Source organism: Sapajus apella, unplaced genomic scaffold (genome assembly GCF_009761245.1).
Source record: "Sapajus apella isolate SASKATOON/1434 unplaced genomic scaffold, GSC_monkey_1.0 scaffold31, whole genome shotgun sequence".
Lineage (NCBI taxonomy): Eukaryota > Metazoa > Chordata > Mammalia > Primates > Cebidae > Sapajus > Sapajus apella.
In genome coordinates, this window is record NW_022436971.1 from 20716407 (window position 1) to 20729147 (window position 12741).

Below are 12741 nucleotides of genomic sequence, written 5' to 3' on the forward strand. Positions count from 1 at the left end.
TAGATTTTCATACATTGTTTGCTAGTAAATGATAACACAGACTAGTATTTTTATATATTTTATGTATTCATTACAGTATTAAATTTGTCTTAAGTTTTTTCAATATTTCTAAGTTGCATTGTTCACCTGGTAGTTTATTTCAAATTGTCACAAATCTCTAACCAATTTTCCAAAACACTTTTGAAAAAAAAATTATATAAATGAACCCATATAGCTCAAATCTGAGTTCTTCAAGGGTCAGCTGTATTTCGAATATTAATCCTTAGTCACACAGTTTTTGCAAATATTCTCTCTAAGTCTGTGGCTTCTCACTATTTTTTTCTCTTAACGTTTTATTTCACAGAGCAGAAATGTTTTCTTTTTTTTTTTTTAAGTTTTAGTGAAGTCAAATTTATCAGTATTTCTTTTATAGATTATGTTGTGCTCATGGTATTGTATCTTAAAGTTATCACCAATTTAAGATTTTTTTTATCCTAGAAATTTCATAGTTTTACATTTTATATACACGTGTATGATTGAGTTGATTTTGTGGAAGTTGTAAGGTCTGGATCCAGTTTTGTGGAGTCGGTGGATGCTTATAGGCAGCCAATTATTCTAGTGCCATTTGTTGTAAAGATCTATTTCAGGCTTGTCAAAGATCAGATGGTTGTAGATATGCTATGTTGCCTCCAAGGCCTCTGTTCTGTTCCATTGGTCTGTATCTCTGTTTTGGTACCAGTACATGCTGTTTTGATTACTGTAGCCTTGTAGTATAGTTTGAAGTCTGGTAGTGTGATGCCTCCAGCTTTGTACTTTTTGCTTAGAAATGACTTGGCTATGCAGGTTTTCTTTTGGTTCCATATGAAGTTTAAAGTGTTTTTTTCCAGTTCTGTGAAGAAGGTCATTGGCAGCTTGACGGGGATAGTGTTGAATCTGTAAATTACTTTGGGCAGTATGGCCATTTTCACGATATTGATTCTTCCTAACCATGAGCATGGAATGTTTCTCCACCTGTTTGTGTCCTCTCTTATTTCATTGAACAGTGGTTTGTAGTTCTCCTTGAAGAGGTCCTTTACTTTCCTTGTTAGTTGTATTCCTAGGTATTTTATTCTCTTTGTAACAATTGTGAATGGCAGTTCATTCTTGATTTGGCTCTCTTTAAGTCTGTTATTGGTGTATAGCAATGCTTGTGATTTTTGCACATTGATTTTATATCCTGAGACTTTGCTGAAGTTGCTTATCAGGCAAGGATTCCCTGTTTAATAAATGGTGTTGGGAAAACTGGCTAGCCATGTGCAGGAAGCAGAAACTGGACCCCTTTCTGACCCCTTACACTAAAATTAACTCCAGATGGATTAAAGACTTAAACATAAGACCTAACATCATAAAAACCCTGGAAGAAAATTTAGGCAAAATCATTCAGGACATAGGCATAGGCAAGGACTTCATGACCAAAACACCAAAAGCATTGGCAACAAAAGCCAAAATAGACAAATGGGACCTAATCAAACTCCACAGCTCCTGCACGGCAAAAGAAACAGTCATTAGAGTGAATCAGCAACCAACAGAATGGGAAAAAATTTTTGCAGTTTACCCATCTGACAAAGGGCTGATATCCAGAATCTACAAAGAACTAAAACAGATTTACAAGAAAAAAACAAGCCCATTCAAAAGTGGGCAATGGATATGAACAGATACTTTACAAAAGAAGGCATACATGAGGCCAACAAACATATGAAAAAATGCTCATCATCACTGGTCATCAGAGAAATGCAAATCAAAACTACATTGAGATACTATCTCACGCCAGTTAGAATGGCGATCATTAAAAAATCTGGAGACAACAGATGCTGGAGAGGATGTGGACAAATAGGAACACTTTTACACTGTTGGTAGGAGTGTAAATTAGTTCAACCATTGTGGAAGACAGTGTGGTGATTCCTCAAGAACCTAGAAATAGAAATTCCATTTGACCCAGCAATCCCATTACTGGGTATATATCCAAAGGATTATAAATCGTTCTACTATAAGGACACATGCACACAAATGTTCATTGCAGCACTGTTTACAATAGCAAAGACTTGGAACCAACCCTAATGCCCATCGATGATAGACTGGACAGGGAAAATGTGGCACATATACACCATGGAATATTATGCAGCCACCAAAAACGATGAGTTCGTGTCCTTTGTAGGGACATGGATGAACCTGGAAACCATCATTCTCAGCAAACTGACACAAGAACAGAAAATCAAACACCGCATGTTCTCACTCATAGGCGGGTGTTGAACAATGAGAACACATGGACACAGGGAGGGGAGCACTACACACTGGGGTCTGTTGGAGGGAAATAGGGGAGGGACAGTGTGGGGTGGGGATTTGGGGAGAGATAGCATGGGGAGAAATGCCATATATAGGTGATGGAGAGGAAGGCAGCAAATCACACTGTCACATGTGTACCTATGCAACAACCTTGCATGTTCTTCACATGTACCCCAAAACCTAAAATGCAATAAAAATAAAACAAAACAAAAGATCTATTTCATTGACGTTATCAAATTTTTTGCCTTGAGTTATTCATAATTTTATGTTATTATTTTTCATGTCTAAAAAATCATTAGTGATAACTTCTTTTTACTTTTCTGATATTAGCAATTTAGAGTATCTTTTTTTTATTATTTGTTAGCTTGGCTGGAGGTCTATTTGATTGGTTTTTCAAAAAAACAAGTTTTTGATTTGATTGATTTTCCTCCATTCCCTGTTCTTAGTTCTATTGATATATTCACTAAATTTTATTATTTCTTGTTTTCTGCTTGCTTTAGCCTTTAATTGGTCTTTTTTCTCCAGTTTCCCAAGACAGAAGCTAAGATTATTAATTATTTGATACTTTTCTAATATGTACATTCAGTGCTATAAATTTTACTGTGATCACTACTTTCACTGCGTACAACGAATTTTTGTGTTGCTATTTTATTTTTATTGAGGTTCAATTAAAAAAACTAGAGACTTTTTCTTTAACATATGTGTAATTTAGAAGTAACTTTGTTTAACCACCGAGTATTTGGGATTTTCTAATTATCTTTCTGTTGCTAATTTCCAGAATAATTTCAAAAATTTATTATTTTGTATAATTTCTATTCCTATAAAATTTTTATTGTGTGTTTCCCAGGGTTGGTGTTGCTGGTAAATGTTCCATGTGAGCTTGAACAGAAAGTGCATTCTGTTCTTCTTGGATGAAGTGTTTGTATGCCAATTACATCAAGTTGATTTAGAATGTTGTCGGTTCAACTAAACTCTTACGGATTTTCTGACTACTGCAGGTATTGATTACTAAAAGAGAGTGTTAAATATAAAAGTGAATTCATCCATTTCTTCTAGCAGCTATCATTTTTGTCTCACAGTCTTTGATTCTCTTTTTTTAAGGTGTGTATAAACTAAGGATTGAAATATCTTATTGGAGAATTATTAGTAATTATTTAATGTTCTTTATTCCTGTAATTTTTGTTGTTATTCAAACTATTTTATCTGAAGTTAGTATGGTCACTACAGTATTTTTATCATTAGATTTGTTATAATATGTATATATATATTTTTCCCCACTCTTTCCCTTTAATCTATCTATGTCTTTATATTTAAAATTGATTTCTCACAGATAATGTAGAGCTGGATGAAGTATTTTATAGCTATTCTGATAATCTCTGTTTTTAATTGGTATATTTAGACCATTCCTACTTAAAATGATTATTGATATAAAGTGGTTGGAGTAACAGTTACCATTATTTAATTGTATTCAATTTGTTGCAGTTGTTCTTTCTTTTTTAATTCATCATTTTATATGATTTAATTACTTGTCCTCTCTCAGTATGTCAATTATACTTCCTTATAAATCTACGCTAGTGTTTCCCCTGATAGATGAGAGATAGATAGATAGACAGATAGATAATAAATTTCTAACTAAACAATGTATACATCCAATTAACACTATTCCAATTCATGTGTTATGCAAGTACCTTGTCTGTCTGTTCTTGGATGCTGCCTATTTTTTCCATTAACTCTTAAAATATTTATCGTAGTGTTATTCACATTCCCTATCTGATTACCCAGAGTTGGCCAGACTGTTCAGTTAAGGGCATAGTCTTCCAGAAAGCCAGCATTGGCCAATATTTCTAACACCTGCAAAGAGTAAGGGTCCAACTTCCAATTGAGAGGAAAGAATCCATAGGAGACTACTCTCATTGTGAACATGAGCTGCAATGTTAGAGGTTTCCCCAAATCATCTTCCACTGCCGTGGTTTATTAGAAAGACTCACAGAATTCACTGAAAGCTATTACACTCACAGATAAAGTTTACTACAGGGCAGAGACACAAATTTAAATGAGGCAAAGGAAGAAATGCATAGGGTAGAGTCTAGGAGTGTCCCTAGTGCAAGGATTTCATTGTTTTCAGGACACACTCTCTCCCTCCCTGAGGTATCTTCATGTGACACTACACATAGGCATGGAGCATTGCCAGTCTGGCTTTTCACCCATCCTTTCCCAAAGGTCAAACTCATACTACATGATCTGAGGGACCCAGCATGGGTCTCAGTGTTGGTACAGTCTATGCCTGAGGAGCCTTCCATGAGAAACAATGACAATCCTCTCACTCAGAAATCCCAATGATTTACAAGTTTCAAAAACTCCCAGCTACTGGAGAAAAAGTCCAGCTCTCTCTTTGGACAAGGTCAGTTTCTTCACTACACATGGATAATCTCAAATCTCTGTTATATCTGAGTCTGATATTGATGTTTGCTTTGTCTCTTAAACTGTGGTTTTTCTTGCCTTTTGGCATACATTAAATTTGTGTTTGATTGTTTTTCTGTTGAAATGCAGACATGTGGTGTATCGAATGATAGGAACTAAGGTAAATAGGCCTTTAGAGTGAGCTTTTACGGTAATCTGGCTAGAACTGGGCTGTTTTTAATGCTCATGACAGCTGTAGGTGCTAAGGCAACAGTTTCCTCTTCTTTCCCTGTTTTTGTCTCAACTCTTGCCTCAAGTTTCTCTGATAATTCTTTCTTAAATAGTGTCCACGTCTTGCACCTCTTTCCACTTGATTTTATTGATTATATGCCTGATTTTATTGGTGCCTCATTGACCTGGTATTAAGGTTTGTGTGCATGGAGGGGCAGAAGTGGGGGTGGTTGAAGCATGTCGCTATCTTACAGTTAAATCTCAGCCTGTTAGCTTCTCATGTCCCTGTGCTGTGAACCTCACAAGTTTTTCTTAACCTCCCCCACTTCTGCTTTGCTGAGACAGAAAGGCTAGAGTCGGACAACTGCACTTCCCTATGTTTGCAAGTATCTGGCAATGCCTTTTCCTTGGACAGTGTGCCATCATTACAGATAATGCTCTAGGAGCATTTCAGAAAGTTTATTTTTTTCTCCTCTTGTCAGAAACAGAATAGGGTTCTTCTTTTGCTTTTACCAGGAGAACTTGGTGGGGTTCCTGGGAGTAAAACCCATGAAAATGTGCATGTACTTCTAAGACAACCCCCCCCAGGAGCCTCCAATCTCAAGTGAGTCCACACTTAGCCTCCAGAAAGTTCACAGTTAACATGGCAATGTTCCCACCAGTTTATGGCTTCAGCAACTTCTGCATCTGATCAGCTACTCTTGGCTGGGATTCTCTGTATTTACATCTGTCCAGATTTCAGGGTTACTGTTTTGTATGGTTTAGCTGCGTCCCCACCCAAAATCTCCTCTTGAAATATAATCTCCATAATCCCCATATGTCTAGGGAGAGACCACATGGAAGTAATTGAATTATGGGGTGGTTTCCTCATGCTGTTCTTGTGATAGTGAGTGAGTTCTGACGAGGTCTGATGGTTTTATGTGTTTGGTAGTTCCTACCGCATTCATTCTCCGTCCTGCAGCTTTGTGAAGAAGGTGCCTTGCTTCCCCTTCACCTTCCACCATGATTGTGAGTTTCCTGAAGACTCCCCAGCCATGTGAAACTGTAAGTCCATTAAAACTCTTTCCTTTTTAAATTACTCAGTCTTGGGCAGTTCTTTAGAGCAGTGTAAAAATGGACTAATACACTGTCTATTCTGATCTCATTTCTCTCATGAGTTCAAGAAAACCTACCATTTTTCAGTTTGTTCAGGGTTTTTGTTTCTCATAATATAGTGATTACTTCCAAGCTCTTTATATGTTAAAGCTAACTATGCCTTAATTTTTTAAAAGACTGTTTAAAAATTAAGTCAAAGTGAAGTCAATTTATTACAAATTGCTCTACATTTAAACAGGGCAAATTAACATCAACCTTTATTTAGCTAAATATTTCATACATTTAGTCTTTTGTTATGTCTTTTTTAATAACTATGTTGTCTTTTATACTTAAGTGGATCACATCATTACTCTTACATATTTTAATTATCCAATTTTAGTGACACTGTATTGCTGTTGTTTGACTGAATGGTCTGCATAGCCCAATAGACCTGGATGAGAGTCCTAGTTCTACCAATCATGGGCCATTTGATTTTAAACAGATAATTAGGTTTATCTTCAAGAAAGAGAGTTTTACTTTTTAAATCTGTATTCCTTTTCTTTTTCTTGCTTTATTATTCGGGCTGTATACAACCTCCACTACAATGTTTTGAATAGACGTGGCCATGCAGAATATGCTTGGTTACTCCTGATCTTGTGGAAAACATTTAGCTTTTGAACATTATATATCTGGTTAGCTGTAAGATTTTAATAAGTGCTGCCTATCAAGTTGAAGAAGTTTCCATCTGTTCCCAGTGCTGAGAGTTTATCTGGAACAGATACTGGATTTTATTGCTTTATTTGTTCAGTGTCTAAAGAGAGCATTGTGGATTTGTTTTTCTTTTTCAGTTTGTGAATGTAGTGGATTTTATTCAATGATTTGAGAATGGGAAACCAACCATGCATTCCAGGAATACATTCCACTTGGTGATAATATTGTATTATTTTATTTATTGTTTTGTTATTTATAAAATTGTTATTTATAAGCTTGATTTGCTCAAGTTTAGTTTATAATTATTACATTTTTGTTCATGAGGAATTCTGGTTTCTAATTTTATTTTGTTTGTTTCTTTTCTTGTACTTTTTCTTTGGCTGTTTTTGTGTTAGGGTTAATACTGTCCTTATAGAATGTATGGAGAAGTATTCCTACTTCTTTAATTTTCTGGAAGTATTTACGTAGATTGGTATTATTTCTTCCTGAAGTACTGATCAAATTAACGTTGATGTCATGTGTGCATATAGTTTTCTTCATAGGAAGTTTTAAAAGTACATATTTAAATCAATTTATTTAATAGATATGGGTTAATCATTTTTCTATTTTTTGAGCAAATTTTACAGTTTTTTTTTAAATTGTTCATTTCATTCAAGTTATTAAATGGAAAAAAAAAGTTGTTCATATCACTTGTTTATTCTTTGTTTAAATAAGCATTCACATCATTTCTTCACTTCCTGATATTGGTGATGTGTTTTTTTCTTCCTCTTTCCATATCAGTCTTGCTACAAGTTTTGTAATTACAATGATCATTTCAGTGAGTCAAAGTTTTTTCATTGATTTTCTGTTTTGCTTTCCTGTTTTCAATCTTGTTGCTTTCTGATGTAACCTTTATTATTATATTTTCTTTCTTTCACTTGCTTTCAGTTTAACTTGAGTTGTCTTTTTCTAGGTTTTTCAGATAAAACATGAGATTTGTTATGTTTCTTGTGTCCTAAAGTAGCCATTTGCTGTTATAAATATCCCCCTAAATACTGCCTTAGCAGCATGCCACAAATGATGATACATTATGTTTTCACTTTTATTTAATTCAGAATACTTTCTAATAGTTCCTTTGATTTTTTTTTTTTTTTTTTGGTTAACCCATGAGATCATTTAGCAGTGTGTAATTTATTTGTCAAACTTTGAAGATCACACCACAAGATAGCATTTTGTTATTGAATTCTAATGTAATCAAATGTGCTAAGAGAATATATTTTGTATGAATTGAATCATTTTAAGTTAATTGAGTTATTTTATAACTGAGGAAATCATCTATGTTCCTAAATGTCTCACCTGAACATGAAAAGGATTTTTATATTTTGATATTATTAAGTGAGATATCCTATGACATTAGATCAAATTAGTTGGGAGAGTTATTTTAGCCATCTATATTTTTACTGATTTTCTTACTAAATGTTCTATCAATAGTTGAGAGAAGGTATGGAAATCTTTGATGATAAATTTGAACTTATCTATTTCTTCTTGTAGTTGCATTGGTTTTTTGCTTCATGGATTTTGAAGGCCTGTTATTAGGTTCATAAATGTTTAGAAATATTATTTTCTCTTAATGAATTGACACGTTTATCATTATAAAATCTGATTATATACCTCTGAAAAGGATTTTGTCAAATATTTATATTACCATTTTGGCTTTCTTTTATGAGGGTTGTTAGTGTTTTGCATCTTTTGTCATCTGATTTGCTTAACCTATTTGTATGTTGATGCCGTAGTGAATTTCTGGTGAGGAGCATGCACTTGAATCTGTCTTTATTATTTAAATGACCACCTCTTTTAGTTGATGTATTTATTACCACTACATTAGTGTCATAGTTAATGTAGTTAAATTTAAATCTACCATATTCCTATTTTTAATTATATCTTCCATCTGTTCTTTTTTCTTCTTTTTTGCCATCATTTGGATTTTTTATTTTATTGTTTCATTGGCTTTTTATCTGTATTTTTGTTGTTTGTGTATTCATATGCTCTTTTGGACTCCTTGGAATTTTCTTGCTCTAGAACTCAGGCATGACACCAGATATCAGATATTGAAGCAAATCTGAGTGGCACACAGAAAATGCCATTCAAATGCACCTTTCTCTTTTGCCAAAAGTCTGAGATCTAATAAGAAACACAGGCACATGAATAGTCTATCTCCTGCAGGTTATAAGACCACACATGCAAATGCAACAGTAGCCAGATTGTTCTTCCCACAGTTTTCCAGACTTGTTCTGAAACATGGAAATTGTTTTAACAAAACTTTGACTCATACTATGTAGAAGAACTCCTGGTAAGACATGTGTTCAAGGTACAGTATTTTGTCTTAGATCATCTCCTTATAAATTATTTTGCAGAATACATGTCCTATATGTCCTAAATGTAATAGATGACACAAAACATTTAGAAATAGTTATAATATTTAGAATTGTCACCTAATAGTCAAATTATTAGTGGTGAACAGCCTCAGAGACTTTGTGGATGATGATGATGATGACCTGGAGCGAGTCACCTGGACTGGGGAACTTGTGGGAATTATCTCATGGTCCATCAAAGAGACTGCTGGTAATAGCGGGTCAACCCATGAGGGGTGTGAACAGCTAAAGAGCCGAAACAGCTTCTCCTCCTATGCACAACTACCCAAGCCTACTTCTACCTACTCCCAGAGCAGCTTTTTTAGTGGTATAACTAGACTGGGAAGTTTCCAGTCCCTTCCTGATACTCTGTCAGACACATCTGCCAAAAGTTATGCTCCAGAGCTGGGGAGACCCAAAGGGGAGTATAGGGATGACAGCAATGATTGGAGCCCTAGTGATACAGTGCGACGCTTCCGGAAGGGCAAGGTCTGCTCACTAGAGAGATTCTGCTCCTTACAGGACAAGCTACAACTCCTAGAAAATGCAGTAAGCATGCAAGATGGAAATGTCATTACTGCAGTTCTGATTTTCCTGAAGAGGACACTGAGCAAAGAGATCCTCTTCCGAGAGCTGGAGGTGCGACAGGTTGCCCTGAGACATCTTATCCACTTCCTTAAGGAAATAGGGGATCAAAAGCTGCTGTTAGAGCTCTTCGGGTTTCTAGATAGAACAGAAGAGCTTGTGCTATCTTATTATCAGAGCATTTGAACATTGAGGACCCTGACAAACAAAAAGAATTTCTTAAGACCTGTATTGGTTTGCCATTTTCAGCAGAAGATTCTGCACACAGACAGGACCATTACATGCTCTTGGAACGTCAGATCATTATTGAGGCAAATGATCGCCATTTAGAATCAGCAGGACAGATTGAGATCTTCAGAAAGCACCCCCGCAAAGCTTCCATCCTCAACATGCCACTAGTGACAACACTTTTCTACTCCTGCTTCTATCACTACATGGAGGCTGAGGGGACATTCAGCAGTCCTGTCAACATGAAGAAGACATTTAAGATCCCAGACAAACAGTATGTGCTGACAGCCCTGGCTGCTCGTGCCGAGCTTTGAGCCTGGAATGATGTAGATGCCCTATTCACCACAAAGAACTGGCTGGGTTGTACCAAGAAGAGAGCACCCATTGGCTTCCATCGAGTTGTCTAAATTTTGCACAAGAACAATGCCCCTGTGCAGATATTACAGGAGTATGTCAAACTGGTGGAGGATGTGGACACAAAGTTGAACTTAGCCACTAAGTTCAAGTGCCATGATGTCATCATTGACACCTGCCGAGATCTGAAGGATCGTCAACAGTTGCTAGCATGCTGGAGTAAGGTAGATAAAGGATCAGCAGAGGAGGAAAAGATTGACGCTCTTCTCAGCAGCTCGCAAATTCGATGGAAGAATTAAGTGGCATTAACTACCCTAAAACCTGCCTCATTTCTTCTTTCCTGCCTGTGAAAATAGAGAGGTCTTCTTTGGGAGAGTTACAGCATCACATCGCTTGGGCCCATTATCCACAGGCAGTGCCAGCTACTCTTGACATAGATAACGTCAGACTGATCTTCGGTCCAAGAAACATCATCTGAGGATTAAGATCTAAAGCTTTGACTCATGAGAATGATTCTCTCCACCTGGTGCTCATATGAAGGTGGGAGTGATTTCTAGATTGGGCCCCTACTGGGTAAGATCTCACTTGGTCTGAGAAAAGTGACTGCTCCAGAAAGGAAGAGGTGCAGGTGTCACAGGGTGGCCACTCCATTGAACTCAGCCAATTATGATCCAGGACTTGGCGCTGGACATTGGCAGTTCTGCTCTGAATGAAGTCAGAATGGAACCAAAATGGCCTCAGGAAGGAATGCCAGTGTTTTCCAAGACCTGCTGGAAATGCACTCACACCAGACTGCACAGACAGCCCCTCATTGTGCCACACATGGCCTAGACATTGTGTTTCTTCAGCCATTTTCCCTCTGCTGTCCCAGTTTACTCTGTCCAAAAACCTAAGGCTCTTCTCTCACGTGAACACAGATGACTTTGCTTGGGTGATGAGAAATCCCCTTTATCTCTTCCTCTACTGCTAGCCCAGACCCGTAACTTTATATGAAGCTCAGATGCGGCAGTGCTGGAGAGCTCTCTCTTTACGCAAAAATCTCATTTCACTAGGAGCTTTCAGAAGTTTCACCCTGGCTAAACTCAGTAGCATTTCTGTTAGGATACTTAGATGGAGGTTTTATTTTCACACTTGGATTCTTCCTCTGTACCAATATTTGCCTCTCTTCTCTGTAACTGAACTGGGTTTTTCTGACATGCCTAGACTCCTAATAAAGGTATTTCTTCCTTGGAAAAAAAAAAAAAAAAACCTCTAATTACTACTCTAATACTCTAATTAACTATGTGATTATATTTCTGAATAACAGAATGAACTACAGCTCATAGGAGTTTAGATGAGTTGGAAACAGTCTGGTTTGATCTCATGCACAGGGACAATGATTCATAAAATAGCCATGGGAATGTATAAGGAAATACCAAAAGTATTAAAAATGTTTTCCATTTCAACATTTCTGTATAATATGCCTGTTTATTCTCTTCACAAATAATAAACATTGTCTACCTTTGTAAAAATCTTCAGAAACCAAATACTCACTTTAAAATTCAATTTTGTATAGATGTGGTTGGAAAACAAAATCCTCTGAGGAGTACATGTGCATAAAATTTGACATGCTAATATTTCTGTGGGAAAGCATTTTCAATATTTTTTCATAAAGACGCAATTTCCACTTTCTAACTACGAGTATGTAAGGTGATAAATTTGGAATAGGAAACTAGGTAATTTTTAAAATGATTTGATCCCTAAAATTCCTGCTGTGAAAGACACAAATTATCTAGATTGGCTGTCATGGGAACCGCTGATCAATTTAGGCAGCAGCATATCTCCATGATAAAGGAAGTCTGTGGAGTGGACCAATCATTGACACCATTTCAGCAACCTCAGTCCCTTCCACCAACCTCACACTGCACACACATCCACATTCCCAGGGTTCCCTCTGCAGTTCTCATAAATAGTCTCTATGTTTAAGGACATTATAGAAATGGAACCTGGCATTTTAGAGATTGATTGCTTGCCATGAGAGACTTTGCTGGAGAATATGTTTAAAATGTAAAGAATTGATTATCAAATCTCCACTGCAGATCACTTAAGCTGGACTTTGCTTTTAAAAATAAAAGTGGAAATGCATCATTGTACTGGGCAGAAATTTCACAAATAAGGCCCATAGAGAGAGGAGAAGTAAATATAATCAGAATAGAGTTGGGTAGTCACCCTGTGTGAATGCAATTCATTTTGATGTAATGTTTATTTAAACATCCTGCTCATGCTGATCCCCTCATTATAAGGCAAATAACTCATCTGTGTTCACTTTACAATAGTATTGAAAAATGCGTAACATTTTATTAGGATTCTGTTAAATGATACCTGTGAGATTAAATTTCTATACTTTTGTTTATTCTAATGATTCTCTAGGGGACTAATTAGGAGTTCTTTGGATATTTTTTATGCTTTTCCAAAATTGTATATGTGG

At 36.2% G+C, this 12741-nt stretch overlaps 1 pseudogene; it reads left to right on the forward strand.

The window, feature by feature from the left end:
* LOC116562115 overlaps positions 1-10639 on the forward strand; it is an 83798-nt pseudogene extending 73159 nt beyond the window's left edge.
* Positions 10640-12741: the final 2102 nt, after the last annotated feature.